This window comes from Polypterus senegalus, unplaced genomic scaffold (genome assembly GCF_016835505.1).
Source record: "Polypterus senegalus isolate Bchr_013 unplaced genomic scaffold, ASM1683550v1 scaffold_6000, whole genome shotgun sequence".
NCBI lineage: Eukaryota > Metazoa > Chordata > Cladistia > Polypteriformes > Polypteridae > Polypterus > Polypterus senegalus.
Window position 1 is genome coordinate 36,436 of NW_024378756.1, and position 15,089 is coordinate 51,524.

At 50.1% G+C, this 15,089-nt stretch overlaps 2 non-coding genes and 2 pseudogenes across 2 annotated transcripts; all 4 read left to right on the forward strand.

The window, feature by feature from the left end:
- Nucleotides 1-175: 175 nt before the first annotated feature.
- Nucleotides 176-364, forward strand: LOC120519627. The gene has a single exon (XR_005631596.1). It is a non-coding gene; the product is annotated as a U2 spliceosomal RNA (small nuclear RNA).
- A 935-nt stretch (nucleotides 365-1,299) lies between these two features.
- Nucleotides 1,300-1,427, forward strand: LOC120519651 (annotated as a pseudogene).
- A 5,523-nt stretch (nucleotides 1,428-6,950) lies between these two features.
- LOC120519648 lies at nucleotides 6,951-7,131 on the forward strand (annotated as a pseudogene).
- Nucleotides 7,132-8,056: 925 nt separating this feature from the next.
- On the forward strand, nucleotides 8,057-8,247 carry LOC120519626. Its single transcript, XR_005631595.1, has one exon. It is a non-coding gene; the product is annotated as a U2 spliceosomal RNA (small nuclear RNA).
- The last annotated feature ends 6,842 nt before the right edge of the window (nucleotides 8,248-15,089 follow it).

Sequence of the window (15,089 nt, forward strand, 5' to 3'; positions counted from 1 at the left end):
ATCAGGCCTTGGCTCCAAGGTGGGCGCTTTTGTCACGCAGGCCGTGGAATGTCACATGGGTTCACGTCTCGGCGCTTGTCTTAGGGCAGCTGCTTCCTCCTGCCAAGTTGATGCTTACCATGCAGCTGACGCATGGGCAAGACGGTGGGGCTGGCTGGCCTGGGGAGTTTGTGGCATCGCTTCTCGGCCTTTTGGCTAAGATCAAGTGTAGTATCTGTTCTTATCAGTTTAATATCTGATACGCCCCTATCTGGGGACCATATATTAAATTGATTTTTGGAACAGGGAGATGGAATAGGGGCTTGCTCCGTCCACTCCACGCATCGACCTGGTATTGCAGTACTTCCAGGAGCGTGCACTTTCTCCTTTACTGGTATAAAACAAGACAAGCAGCCTTGGCTGGGGATTGCCTACTATGAGGGAAGGGAAAGAAGCTCTAGCCAGAGCAGGATTGATTTAATTATTTAACTGAATAATTAATTAATTAATTAATTAATTTAGTTTAATTTGACTTAATTAAGAAAAGTTCATGCGTGCCTGTAGGACGCTATTGCTTGTAGTACTTCCAGCATTCCAACAGATGTCAGGCGAGGCTCGGAATTAGAAGGCCGCTGTTGTGGGGTGAGTGAAGTAGTGTCGGACGACCAAGCCTGTACCGCTAGCAGGAAGCCTTATTAAGCTCCCAGAAACCACGAAGCAGTCCTGCAGGCTGTCTGATGTCGCTGCAGCCCCTGTGTTCGAGGCCTTGTTCACACAGGCGGGCCAGGATGTGCCTTCTCCTTTTCATCTTCAATCTCCAACAGGTGTGAACGTGGTGTCTGAAGAGTTGTGAACGTGGTGTCTCGAGGGATATCTAGCTCGTCACCGCTCTTCACTGACGTCTCCTTCTTTGTTTTGTGGGCATCTAGGGCGGGATGGAGGTGGAGATGGTGGTTTAAAGCCGTCCTCTTCCTTGCCTGGTCTACCCCCCCCCCAAATCCCACCACGAGCGCCAAACACCCAAAGGGACCAACTGACTGTCCCCCTCCCCCCCACGCCCACTCCCACTCCCAGCTGTATCGGCTACCCCGTTTCCGCACAACTCCGAGGGTTTTTCCGCCGTTGTGGCAACCCTTGGGCTTTGTATCAGGCCTTGGCTCCAAGGTGGGCCGCTTTGTCACGCAGGCCGTGGAATGTCACATGGGTTCACGTCTCGGCGCTTGTCTTAGGGCAGCTGCTTCCTCCTGCCAAGTTGATGCTTACCATGCAGCTGACGCATGGGCAAGACGGTGGGGCTGGCTGGCCTGGGGAGTTTGTGGCATCGCTTCTCGGCCTTTTGGCTAAGATCAAGTGTAGTATCTGTTCTTATCAGAGTGGAGAACTGCTTGTTTTTATTCCATTGGGATCGTGTTTGCGATATAATTCCTTTTGACGGCGATTGAAGCTCTGCTCTCAAAGTCAGTAAGGAAGCACAAGAGCTGTTTTACGGCTATTGAATTCTTGATTCTGAGTAAAAGTAGGTTGGCTGAGTCCACCACTTTTTACAAAGCTTCAAGAGTTTGAAACCAAGAAAACAGAAAAGAAGAACGAAGTTTGAGGAGGATCATCTGCATAGCTCCACCCACCAAGAAGAGAGCTGATATCTCCAGGAAAGATTCATCTCTCATCTGCAGACTACCTCCATCTGGAAAGAAGAAAAGACTACGAAAAGACCAAGAATGGATTCCGCTCCAGTTTCTGCTGATGCTCCTGCTTCAGCTCTTGCTCCTACCTCTGCTTCTGCCCCGGCTAGGAAGACCTCCGTGAAGCTGGGAAAGGAGAAGGCAGCTACTCCCAGCCTGGAAGATCAGCCCTCTTCTGGCCCTTCTACGCCCCAGGCCGCAGCTCACCTGACTCCAGCCCGAAAGTTCCAGGATGGCCCCCCGTCTCTGGAACCCTGGATGAAGCAGACGGTAGTGCTGAGGCTCAAGGAGGTGGAGGGAAGGATCCCTGAAATGAGTGCAGAGACCTTTGGGAAGAAAATGGTCATGGAGCAGGGATTCTCCAGAGCAGATACATTGAGCATACAGACATTCGCTCTGGGCCTCTTCTATGTTACGTTTGCCTCCATTGCGGTCTGCAAGCTACTGGGAAATGGTCCAGAATGCAATGCCGGACTCCCCCTTTGCTCGCTTTGTGGGGAATTGCCCCATACAGAGAGAGGAAAGGAGAGTGACGATTGCCATGAGGAATCCCCATACGCCTGGCAAGGACATCTCCACGTTCCTGAAGCGCTTCTGCACGGTGGTGAGGGAACCCACCCAGATCCAGGATGGGAATGGCTTCTGGACGGGTAAGTGGTCGGTCATCGTCAGGTTATGGAAGGACAACGCCTCTCCAAACGGTCTCCAGCACCTACCGCAGAGCTTCTCCTTGGGAAACTCGGCGGCAATCCTGCACTACCCTGACCAGCCAAAATCCTGCAGGAGATGCGGAGCGATGGGCCACGTGCTGAAGGAATGCAAGGAGGCGCTTGCAGGAACTGCCGTGTGACTGGCCACGAGGCGAAAGACTGCCCCAGGAAAAAGACCTGCAACCTCTGCGGACAGACCAGCCATGTGTACAAAGACTGCCCTCAGAGACAGAAGTCCTACGCCGCTGTGACCTCAAACAGTCTGCACGGAGGAGGACCAAACCCAATCTGCCTGCCAAAGGAAGCCCAAACTGAAGTCCCCCTTGCAGCACCGGCGTGCACAGGCAATCAGGAAAAGGACAAAGGAGGAAAGACAAAGAACTCCACCCCTCCCCCCTCGACCCTCCCTCCTTCCACCACTGAGGCAGCTCCCCCCTCCCATGCTGCTTCAGAGCCCTCACCTCCACCTCCCCACCCACCCTCAACCCGGAGGATTTTCCCCTCGCCGCTCCTACAGGGAATCGGACAAGGAAGAGGAGAAGTCCAAACAGCCCAGAGGAGGACCAGAGAAGGAAGAAGACAGCAGAGCCCCCATCTGAATGTCCACAGCAAGAAGACGAGGAGACCCAGATGGAAGAGGAGCTGTTTCTCGAAGCAGCTCTAAACTTCCAGCCTGCCCACAACGACATGGACAACCTGGCACAGATCAACCGGCTGCTTCAGATCGAAGACCCCGGGGCCGACAGACCCGAAGTCCCACCTGACCGAGGCGACTAGGGGCGCCTGGCCCACACTAACCTCTCCACCTTCCTCCTTACAGATGGCTACTCTCTCATTTTTTCCATCAACGTGAGGAGCATCAAGGACAAACTGAGGAGACAGACGGTGATGACCTTCCTGTCCGCTCAGAACTGCGATGTGTACATGCTGCAGGAGTGTGCCCTCCCACCCTCTAGAAACTACCGCCACCTGGGCAAACAGTGGTCTCACGGCCCTTCCTACTGGTCGGGAGGTGGTGAGAACAAGGCCGCGGGGATTGCCGTACTTGTCAGGGGGAACCGTTTTACGCTGGACTCCGTCCGGGAGCTCGTCTGCGGCCGGCTGCTGGTCGTCGACGGCTCGTGGGGGGGAGCCTGTCCGGCTCATCTGCGTGTACGCACCCCCTGGGAAGAACGAGCGATTGGAGCTTTTCCAGACCCTGAGGCCCCAACTCGCCACTTCCAGGGCGGTGGTGATGGCGGAGATTTCAACTGCCCCCTGGAGGAGGACGGGCGCAGCTCCGGCACATTCGCCAGACTGGACACCACATCCAGGCTGCTCAGGGAGATGGTGACGGAAGCTTCCTTGTCGGACACGGCAGGGACTACCGGGACGGGCTCGGCCAACTACACCTGGAGCCGGCCCGACGGCTCGGCCCGCTCCCGGATCGACTTCATCTTCGTCTCCAGAGCAGTGACAACCGAAAAGTACACATTGGTTCCGTGCTTCTTCTCAGACCACAGGGCGGTTCACTTCCAGGGATCCCTCGGCCAAAACTTTCCGCATGGCCCGGGGTCGTGGAAACTGAATTGTAGCCTCCTGGAAAGGGAAGATGTCATGCAGGAGCTAAGGACCGCTTACGTCGCTTGGAAGGAAGAGAAATGCCACTTCCAGAAAGTAAGCGATTGGTGGGAATTTATTAAAGTTAAACTCCGCAGTTTCTTTCAGGCCAAAGGAAGACGACAGGCGTGCCAACGGCAAAGGGAATTCTGCAGACTGCAGAAGGAGCTGTGGTCCCTGCAAGAGCTTCACCAGTGCGGCTGGGACGTGAGACGTGAGTTGGAGGAGACCAAGGAGAGCCTGAGGAGGCACTTTGAGGAGGAATCCAAACGCATTGTCTTTCGATCCAAAGTGGAGAACCTGGAGAAAGGTGAGAAGTGTAACTCCTTTTTCTTTAGGAAACTCCACTCCGGCCACACTCCCCTGAGAGAACTGCGAGACGATGGAGGGGTCGTCAAAACGGGAAAGGAGGCAGTGATGGGAGTGGTCCGGGACTACTACAGCAGCCTCTACTCCCCAAAGACGACCGAAGCAGACGCAACCGACCGGTTCCTAACAGGTATTAACAAAACCTTGGATCCCACAGGTGAGTCTGCTCTGAACGCACCCTTGACGCTGGGGGAGCTGCACTCTGCCGCCAGATCCTTCAGGGCCGGCAGGACCCCGGGCAGTGACGGACTACCAGCCAAGTGTACGTCGCCGCTGTGGGACCTCATCGGCCCGGACCTGCTGGAGCTCTACCGGGAGATGGTGGCGGAGGGCAGAATGCCTCCGTCGTTGAGAGAAGGAATGATCACGATCTTGTACAAACAGAAGGGAGAGAGATGCGAGCTGAGGAATTGGCGCCCCATCACCCTCCTGAACGTGGACTACAAGATCCTGGCCAAGGTGATAGCCAACCGGCTAAAAAAGGTGATCGGACAGGTCGTCCACCCAGACCAGACCTGCGGCATCCCCGGACGCAGGATCGCCGACAGCTTGGCCATGATCAGGGACTCGGTGCACTACGTGAAGGAACGCCGCATCACCGCGCCTTGGTCAGCCTAGATCAAGAGAAAGCCTTCGACCGGGTGTCCCACGAGTTCATGATCAAGGCTCTGCGAGGTCTCGGAATGGGCGACACGTTCTGTTCGTACATCAGCCTGATGTATCGAGACATCTCCAGCACGGTGCTGGTGAACGGCTGGAAAACGGACCCCTTCCCGGTCCTGTCCGGGGTCAGACAAGGCTGCCCTCTCTCCCCTCTTCTCTTTGTCTGTTGTATAGAGCTCCTGGCGGAACGGATCAGAGGAAGACCGGAGATCAGAGGGATCACCGCACCGGGACCGGACAGAAGAGAGATCAGATGCTCCCTCTACATGGACGACGTCACCGTGATCTGCGCTGACCAGAGATCGATGACGGCGCTGGCGGAGATCTCGCGAAGACTTTGGACGTGCCGGGAGCAAAGGTCAACTGCGGGAAGTCAGAGGCGTGCTCCTCGGGAATGGCACCTGACACCCTCCGCCACCCTCCCCTTCACCATCAGACGGGACTCCATCAAGATCCTGGGCAGCTGGTTCGGCGGAGAGGGAGGCCCTGAAGACGTGGGAAGAGACTGGCCAAAGTCAGACAGAAGATCGGGCTCTGGAGCCTCAGGGACCTCACCGTGGAAGGCAAAGCGCTGGTGCTGCGGAATGAGATCCTCCCGGTCCTGCAGTACCCGGCCCAGGCATGGCCACCCCTCGCCACCGTCTGCAGAGCCATCACCAGGGCAGTCTTTCACTTCATCTGGGGCTCCAAGATGGACAGAGTCAAGCGGGCAGTCATGTACAAAGAACCCCAAAGGGTGGGAAAGGCATCCCGACATCCCCACCCTGCTCAGGGCCTTCTTTGCCTGCAACTGCATCCGCAGGACACTGACGGAGTACAGCAGCGGATCGTCCGGAAACGCCATGTCCCGCTTCTTCCTCCTGCCAGTCTGGAAGAGACTCGGCTGGGACAAGTGGGACAGCTCCTACCCTTACAACTGGGACACTCCATGGTTCTACACGGATGTTGTCCGCTTCGTAACGGAACACGGACTTCAGGGAGTCAAACCGGACCTGTGGAAACCGAAAACCATCTACAAGCTCATCAGAGCCAAAGACACGACGGAGCCTATCGGAACCCTACCATCAGCGACAGCCACGGTGGTCTGGGAGAACATAGCCTCCAAAGAACTGACAAACAGGCACAGGGATCTGGCGTGGATGGCTGTGCGGGGGGGACTGCCTCTCCGCGCGTTCATGCAAGCCAGAAATCTGTGCAGATACAGACACTGCCCGTGGTGCATCCAGCGGGAAGAAGACGCACTGCACCTCTTCTGGGAATGCCCAGTGGCACAGTCACTCTTTGACGCCCTGGAAGAGGAATTGGAAGAGTCGGTACCCAGAGACAATCTCGCACCATTCGGTGCTCTATGGACTTTTCCCGGGTACCCACTCACTGGAAGCCACCGAGGAGGCATGGCGTCTCATGTGCTGCGTGAAGGACGCTCTATGGGTCGCCAGGAACCACCTCGTCCTCAGGAGGGAAAGGATGACAATCCAGGACTGCTGCAGATACATCCGCAGCCTCCTCAAAGACTATTCTATCATGGACTCCTTGAAGAACTGAGGATATGCAAGACCACCTCGCCCTCCAAGAGGTTTATTGATGTAACCTTTGGTTTACTGCAGCCTTCGGCAAAGCCCCCTCTTTGAGGACAAGCTTTCAGGGACGGGGACCAAGTCGAGACTGCAATAACTTGTAAATAGTAACAGAATGTGGAACGCTATATTGAATGTAATGGAAAATAACCGAATGTTATTGACAAAACACTTAATATGGCATGTAAGATTGTAAAGATTGTGATTTTTATATACAAATCACCCTTGTATATGTAAATAAGGTGTTGTAGGTAATGTATAGTGAAAGACTGTATCAGTCTATAGCTGAATACAGTCATCTCTGTTGGAATTGTAGATTGGTATAGATTGTAAGACTATTAGACTGTGTTTTATATATATTACCCAAACATATATGTAAATAAAGTATATTTTTCAAAAATCTGTTCTTATCAGTTTAATATCTGATACGTCCCCTATCTGGGGACCATATATTAAATTGATTTTTGGAACAGGGAGATGGAATAGGGCTTGCTCCGTCCACTCCACGCATCGACCTGGTATTGCAGTACTTCCAGGAGCGGTGCACTTTCTCCTTTACTGGTATAAAACAAGACAAGCAGCCTTGGCTGGGGATTGCCTACTATGAGGGAAGGGAAAGAAGCTCTAGCCAGAGCAGGATTGATTTAATTATTTAACTGAATAATTAATTAATTAATTAATTTAGTTTAATTTGACTTAATTAAGAAAAGTTCATGCGTGCCTGTAGGACGCTATTGCTTGTAGTACTTCCAGCATTCCAACAGATGTCAGGCGAGGCTCGGAATTAGAAGGCGCTGTTGTGGGGTGAGTGAAGTAGTGTCGGACGACCAAGCCTGTACCGCTAGCAGGAAGCCTTATTAAGCTCCCAGAAACCACGAAGCAGTCCTGCAGGCTGTCTGATGTGCTGCAGCGCCCTGTGTTCGAGGCCTTGTTCACACAGGCGGGCCAGGATGTGCCTTCTCCTTTTCATCTTCAATCTCCAACAGGTGTGAACGTGGTGTCTGAAGAGTTGTGAACGTGGTGTCTCGAGGGATATCTAGCTCGTCACCGCTCTTCACTGACGTCTCCTTCTTTGTTTTGTGGGCATCTAGGGCGGGATGGAGGTGGAGATGGTGGTTTAAAGCCGTCCTCTTCCTTGCCTGGTCTACCCGCCTCCCCAAATCCCACCACGAGCCAAACACCCAAAGGGACCAACTGACTGTCCCTCCCCTCCCCCGCCCACTCCCACTCCCAGCTGTATCGGCTACCTCGTTTCCGCACAACTCCGAGGGTTTTTCCGCGTTGTGGCAACCCTTGGGCTTTGTATCAGGCCTTGGCTCCAAGGTGGGCGCTTTTGTCACGCAGGCCGTGGAATGTCACATGGGTTCACGCCTCGGCTTGTCTTAGGGCAGCTGCTTCCTCCTGCCAAGTTGATGCTTACCATGCAGCTGGCGCATGGGCAAGACGGTGGGGCTGGCTGGCCTGGGGAGTTTGTGGCATCGCTTCTCGGCCTTTTGGCTAAGATCAAGTGTAGTATCTGTTCTTATCAGTTTAATATCTGATACGTCCCCTATCTGGGGACCATATATTAAATTGATTTTTGGAACAGGGAGATGGAATAGGGGCTTGCTCCGTCCACTCCACGCATCGACCTGGTATTGCAGTACTTCCAGGAGCGGTGCACTTTCTCCTTTACTGGTATAAAACAAGACAAGCAGCCTTGGCTGGGGATTGCCTACTATGAGGGAAGGGAAAGAAGCTCTAGCCAGAGCAGGATTGATTTAATTATTTAACTGAATAATTAATTAATTAATTAATTAATTTAGTTTAATTTGACTTAATTAAGAAAAGTTCATGCGTGCCTGTAGGACGCTATTGCTTGTAGTACTTCCAGCATTCCAACAGATGTCAGGCGAGGCTCTGAATTAGAAGGCCGCTGTTGTGGGGTGAGTGAAGTAGTGTCGGACGACCAAGCCTGTACCGCTAGCAGGAAGCCTTATTAAGCTCCCAGAAACCACGAAGCAGTCCTGCAGGCTGTCTGATGTCGCTGCAGCCCCTGTGTTCGAGGCCTTGTTCACACAGGCGGCCAGGATGTGCCTTCTCCTTTTCATCTTCAATCTCCAACAGGTGTGAGCGTGGTGTCTGAAGAGTTGTGAGCGTGGTGTCTCGAGGGATATCTAGCTCGTCACCGCTCTTCACTGACGTCTCCTTCTTTGTTTTGTGGGCATCTAGGGCGGGATGGAGGTGGAGATGGTGGTTTAAAGCCGTCCTCTTCCTTGCCTGGTCTACCCGCCTCCCCCAAATCCCACCACGAGCGCCAAACACCCAAAGGGACCAACTGACTGTCCCCCTCCCCCACGCCCACTCCCACTCCCAGCTGTATCGGCTACCTCGTTTCCGCACAACTCCGAGGGTTTTTCCGCCGTTGTGGCAACCCTTGGGCTTTGTATCAGGCCTTGGCTCCAAGGTGGGCCGCTTTTGTCACGAGGCCGTGGAATGTCACATGGGTTCACGCTCGGCGCTTGTCTTAGGGCAGCTGCTTCCTCCTGCCAAGTTGATGCTTACCATGCAGCTGACGCATGGGCAAGACGGTGGGGCTGGCTGGCCTGGGGAGTTTGTGGCATTGCTTCTCGGCCTTTTGGTTAAGATCAAGTGCGGTTTTAGTTATGTGAGTCGCGTGACCCTTTCTTTCTTGCTTGCTATCCAGGTGTGCTGATATTCTGGAGGCGATATACCCTGTGGGACCTGAAATTGGGGTATTGAAGGTGGCGGAAAAGGTCAATGATTTGTTGTATTTGGGAGTGAGAAACACCTTGCGGTTTACTCGGAAGATTACAGCGGATTTGGACTGTTTCATTCATCGGGAGTTTAAAGATAAATTGCTCCGACAAGCTTTTGGAGTGGACATGCAACTGGTGCTTTGCATACAAGATGGGCATTATGGGTCTTTTTCGACGTGACTTTTGAATCAAAAGTTTCATTAGACTTTGCTTGGAAAATGCTTCAGACACGTCACCAGATGGCCCATTGTCTCTTTTTAAAGTGCAGCCGTTATGGAAAAGGGACTGGAAAGTCATTATTGTGCATATGTTTAATCCTTGGGTGGAAGACGATGCCATCATGGCCTTCTTAAGGAGATATTCTACTGCAGTTTTTTTCTTCGGCGAGTGACAGATGATGAAGGGGTTTGGAATGGGCCTTGAGCAATTCAAAGTTCAGCTGAAAAAGGACTCCTCTTCTGTGGATGGCCTGACTCACCCACCATCCTCTTTCTCCCTAGGACCGAATAAGGGCTACCTTTTCTATGGTGGTATGCCCACGAGATGTGGCAAATGTGGAAGAGATGGACATGTAGCCAGATATTGTTCGGTTATGATCTGCCGGAATTGCAATAAGGCTGGGCACAAAGCTAGGGACTGCCCAACTCCAAGATGCTGTCCCATTTGTGGACAGACAAACCATTTGTATCACGCTTGTCCAGACAAGCAAAAGCCCCAAGAAGATGAAGTTGCTGTTGTCTTTGTGGAGGAAGTGGATCACCCCAGCGCGAGCGATGTGGCAGAGAAGATTTCGAGGACACTGCCGAGTTACCCTGTGGATTACCTACAGAACAGCCCGCTAATGAACCTGTTCATGAGAAAGAGAATGAGAAGCAGAGTCAGCTGGAGGCTGTGGACGTTTTGCAAATGTCGCGGACTGCAAAGAAGATTTTTGCTGAGTTTGAAAGCAAAATGGATGATCTCCTCGACAGTGACACAGACAGTGTTGCTAAGAATACAGAAACAACAGTTCTGACAAGAATGACTTCAACGAATGAATTGTGGGAGAGTGCCTCACTGACCAAACGGAAGAAAAAGGCACGTCCCAGAGAGGTTTCGGAGCCTGCACAGGAACCGAGTGAGAAAGGACAATTTACAACCAATCACTTTGCTCCTTTGCAAGGTTTGGAAGAGATGGATCAAGCAAAAGATTTAGACATACCAGGAGGAAACTCTGTGGTCACTACTATTACTGAGGTGCCGGAGACTCCGATGCCAGCCTTCTTGGACCTGCTATTTAACTAGTCGCCTGCGTCGAGTGATGGCTATGGAGACACGCTGGTAGGACTTCATTTTAATGAACCAAATGCCCAGCTCTTTTTAGACCATCCATGGATGTTTTCACGGACATCATGGCAGGGACAGATGATGGGGGCGGTCTATGCTGACTTGCCATGACAAATGACACATTTTTTGACTTGTGTGACTGTCAATGCTAGAGGTTTGCAGGGGAAACAAAAAGAGGGAAGGGGTTTTTCTATGGCTAAGCAATTTTCCTTTTCAAATATGTTTTTTGCAAGAGGTTCACCTCAAATCTGCAATTGATGTGCACAGCTTTTCTAGGGATTGGGAGTGGGGGCCATCTCTATAGGCAGTAAGTGGAGTTTCTCCAGTGGGGTGGGTATTTTGTTCAGGGGGCACGATTGGACGATTGGCCCTCCAACTATAGTGGTGCCGGGGAGAGTGCTGATGGTGGATGTGGTTAAAGACGGGACCTTTTCTCGTCTTTTCAATAATGTACACATCACCTCACAAACAGCAGCGTGCTGCTGTATTGTGATCTTGAAACCTGCTTAATTCACGGACAAATTGGTCACAATGGGGGGAATTTCAATGTTGATAAAGACAAATGTGATGGACAAGATTACACTGGCCGAAGGTTTGAGCTCTTGGTGGGCAATTACTTGTTAAAAGATGGTTTTAGGTGTTGCTCCCCTTCTGCAAAGGGGTACACATGGAGCAACTCAAGAGGGATATGGTGTCGACTGGATTATTTTTCCCATTCTGTCCGGATAGAGAGTAGCGAAGTTTTACCTGTTTGGTTTTCTGACCACTCTATGCTCATTTGTATGCTGCAGGTACTGGGAGTGCGGTGGGGGAGGTCACTGGAAGTTGAATGTGTCCTTTTTGCTTGATGTGGATTTCATGACCTCCATGGAACAATTCATACAACAGCAGCTCACTCATCGTGTCAGGTTTTCTACTTCTTTGGAGTGTTGGGAACATTTGAAATATAAACTCCAGTTGTTTTCCGTCTATTATGGGAGGCAGAAAGCACGGAAAGAACAGAGAGTTGTTAGTCGGCTACAAGAGAGGCTTGCACATGAATATATTCTTTTCAATAATGGTCAAGATTATGACGAACAGGTGATTAAAAGCCTCAAAGAAAAACTTTCTCGGGAAATGATCACTAAAGCAAAACGATATTTTGTGAAAGCCAGGATGACATTTAAAGACAATGACGAAATAATGTCCTCCGCTTTCTTTCAATCGGTCAAACACAGACAACAAAAGAAAGTGATTTCAAAACTTAAAAATTCACAAGGAATTGATGTCACCGACATCAACGACATGTTACATGTAGCCCACCGTTTTTATCAGCAATTATTTGAAGGGCAGTTGGTTGATGAGGATACGGCAGAACACATTCTGCTGTTGATGTACAGGTTACTGACACGGAATCAATCCAACTAAATGCATTACAAACCTTGCAGGAGCTGATGACGGCTTTGGATACAATGGCAGATGGTAAAGTTCCCGGCGTCGATGGCCTACCAAAGGAATTCTACAAAGCGCACTGGCAAATCATGGGTCCATTGTTGCTGTCAGTCTACGAAGAGGTATTTGCCACTGGCAAACTCACCCCTACATGTGAAACAGGGTTTTCACCCTGATATACAAGAAAAGCGATGCAGCAGATTTGACAAATTGGCGTCCTATCACCTTGCTGACCTTTGATTACAAATTGTTAGCAAAGGTGCTGGCACTACGCATTCGTAAAGTTTTGCCAGGTTTGCTTCACCCTGATCAGACCTGTGAGGTTCCAGGACGGACGATACATTGGAGCCTATCCTTGGTACGAGACATTTTTGCTTGGGCATCTCAAAGGACAGTACCGATGATAATGGTTGCTTTGGATCAGGAAATGGCATTTGACAAGGTAAACCATCAGTTCCTCTTTATAGTTCTTTATAAAATGGGTTTCAAGGGCCGTATTTTATGCTGGCAGCGCATTTTGTATGCTGATGTAGGTAGTGTAGTCAGTGTCAATGGCCATATGAGTGCCTTGGGATCACAGTGCTCCGGTGTACGACAGGGTTGCCCCCTGTCACCTCTGCTCTATGTGCTATATGTTGAGGTGCTAGCTGCACAGGTACGGAAGGATTGCACCATCAGAGGCCTACTGCTTCCAGGTGGGGGCGGTGAGACAGTCAAAATCATACAATACGCAGACGATTTCACACTCGTTGCCACGGAGGAGGATGATGTCCACAACTGTTTTAAAATTTTCGACAATTTTGAAAAAGCAACAGGCTCTAAGATCAATAAACAAAAGTCCTCAATGATGTGGCTTGGAAAATGGAGTGGGAGAACGGATTCCTTGGATGGACTCACATTTCAATTTGATGCAATTAAAATCTTGGGCGTCAAATTTTACAGAGAAGAAAGTGCGCAAAGAAACTGGGAAGAATGCCAAAATTAAACAACGCCTCGGTCTTTGGACCTTGCGTCATCTCTCCTTCGTGGGCAAGAGTTTAGTTCTCAAAGCAGATGTTTTGCCACTTTGTACTTACTTAGGGATGGTTTACCCGCTAACTAGGTTTTTTGGTAGACGATTAAAAAAGATAATTTTTCACTTTATGTGTGGAGGGTAATACTGAATCGGTCAGGAGAGTGGATATGGAGATGTCAGTGGATAATGGTGGCAGGAGTGTCATTGATTTTCAGTTGAAACTAAACTACATCTACTATGCAAATGTGTGTCAAACACTGATGATCCAAGAGAATGTAAAACAAATATTTTGTTTGACTATGGTGTGAGGATCTTCTTCAGATTTCATTATGTTCAAATGCCATGGTCTATCTTCAGCATGGGGGACAGCATTATCAACAGTTGGAAGTCATGAAAAAGCACTACCCTGCCTTTCAAGACGAACCTAAGGTAAGATCACAGAAGACTCTGGGATTCATACTGTTCCTGTACTGATTGGTACAATGTCCATCCATAGTGGCGGTCCATACAAAGGTTTGGAAACTAGCGCAACCCACTCAAATCGACACAAGGATTTGAACTGGCTGCTGCTATGGGGAAGAATCTCAGTAAGACAACGCCTCTACAGACAAACTTTCTAGGACTCCGGTGTGCCGACGTCTACTGTGTAACGATGAGGAGACCATAAAGCATGCATTCTGGGAATGTCCGTGGGTTTCCCAAGTATGGCAGGAGACAGAAGGGTTTCTGCATAGCAGTGGGTTTCCAGTAATTTTGACCTATCCTGTTATTTTTTCGTTTACTGGTTTAAATCATTTTTCAAATGCGTTAAGACTCCTTTTGATTATTATACTTAGTTCTATTAAATTTGAAATTTGGCAAGCATGGTGGAATAATAAGAAGTCTCTACCCCAGAGAGTGGTGCAGAGAGTAGAATATCAGATTGGTCTCACAGTTAAATGGGACATTCAGAGGTGGGATTTTGCGGCTGCCAAAGAGCATTGGAAAGGGTTTTTCTATTTGGGAGAGCGGGAATGTTGCTTGGGTCACTGTGGAAACTAAGCTCTTGAGTACAGACATTTGTTGATGATTAGGGAATGGGTCTGACATGAAACTTTTTGTTTCCTTTTCTCTGTGTACATGTAAAAAGTTCATGTATATGTCTGTAAATACCGATTCTTATGTGTCTACAGTTTTGTTTAATAAAAAAAAAAAAAATCTGTTCTTATCAGAGCAGAGAGCCGCTTGCTTTTTCCATTGGAATCGTGTTTGCAATATAATTCCTTTTGATGGCGATTGTAGCTCTGCTCTCAAAGTCAGTAAGGAAACACAAGAGCTGCTTTTACAGCTATCTAATTCTTGATTCTGAGTGAAAGTAGGTTGGCTGAATCCACCACTTTTTACAAACTTTCAAGAATTTGAAACCAAAAAAACAGAAAGGAAATAAAGAAGAAGAAAGATGTCTGAGGGGGTTCATTTGCATAGCCCCGCCCACCAAGAAGAGAGCTGATATCTTCCGGAAAGATTCATCTCTCATCTGCAAGCGACCTCCATTTGGAAAAGATAAGACCAAGAATAGATTCTACAACCCTGGCTCCAGTTTCTGCTGATGCTCCTGCTTCAGCTCTTGCTCCTACCCCAGCTAGGAAGACCTCTGAGAAGCTGGGAAAGGAGAAGGCAACTACTCCCAGCCTAGGAGATCACCCCTCTTCTGGCCCCTCTATTTCCCAGGCCGCAGCTCACCTGACTCCAGCCCGAAAGTTCCAGGAGGCCCCCCAGCTCTGGAACCCTGGATGAAGCAGATGGTGGTGCTGAGGCTTAAAGAGGTGGAGGGAAGGATCCCTGAAATGAGTGCAGAGACCTTTGGGAAGAAAATGGTCATGGAGCAGGGATTCTCCAGAGCAGATACATTAAGCATAGAGTCATTCGCTCTGGGCCTCTTCTACGTCACGTTTGCCTCCATTGCGATCTGCAAGCACTACTGGAAAATGGTCCAGAAT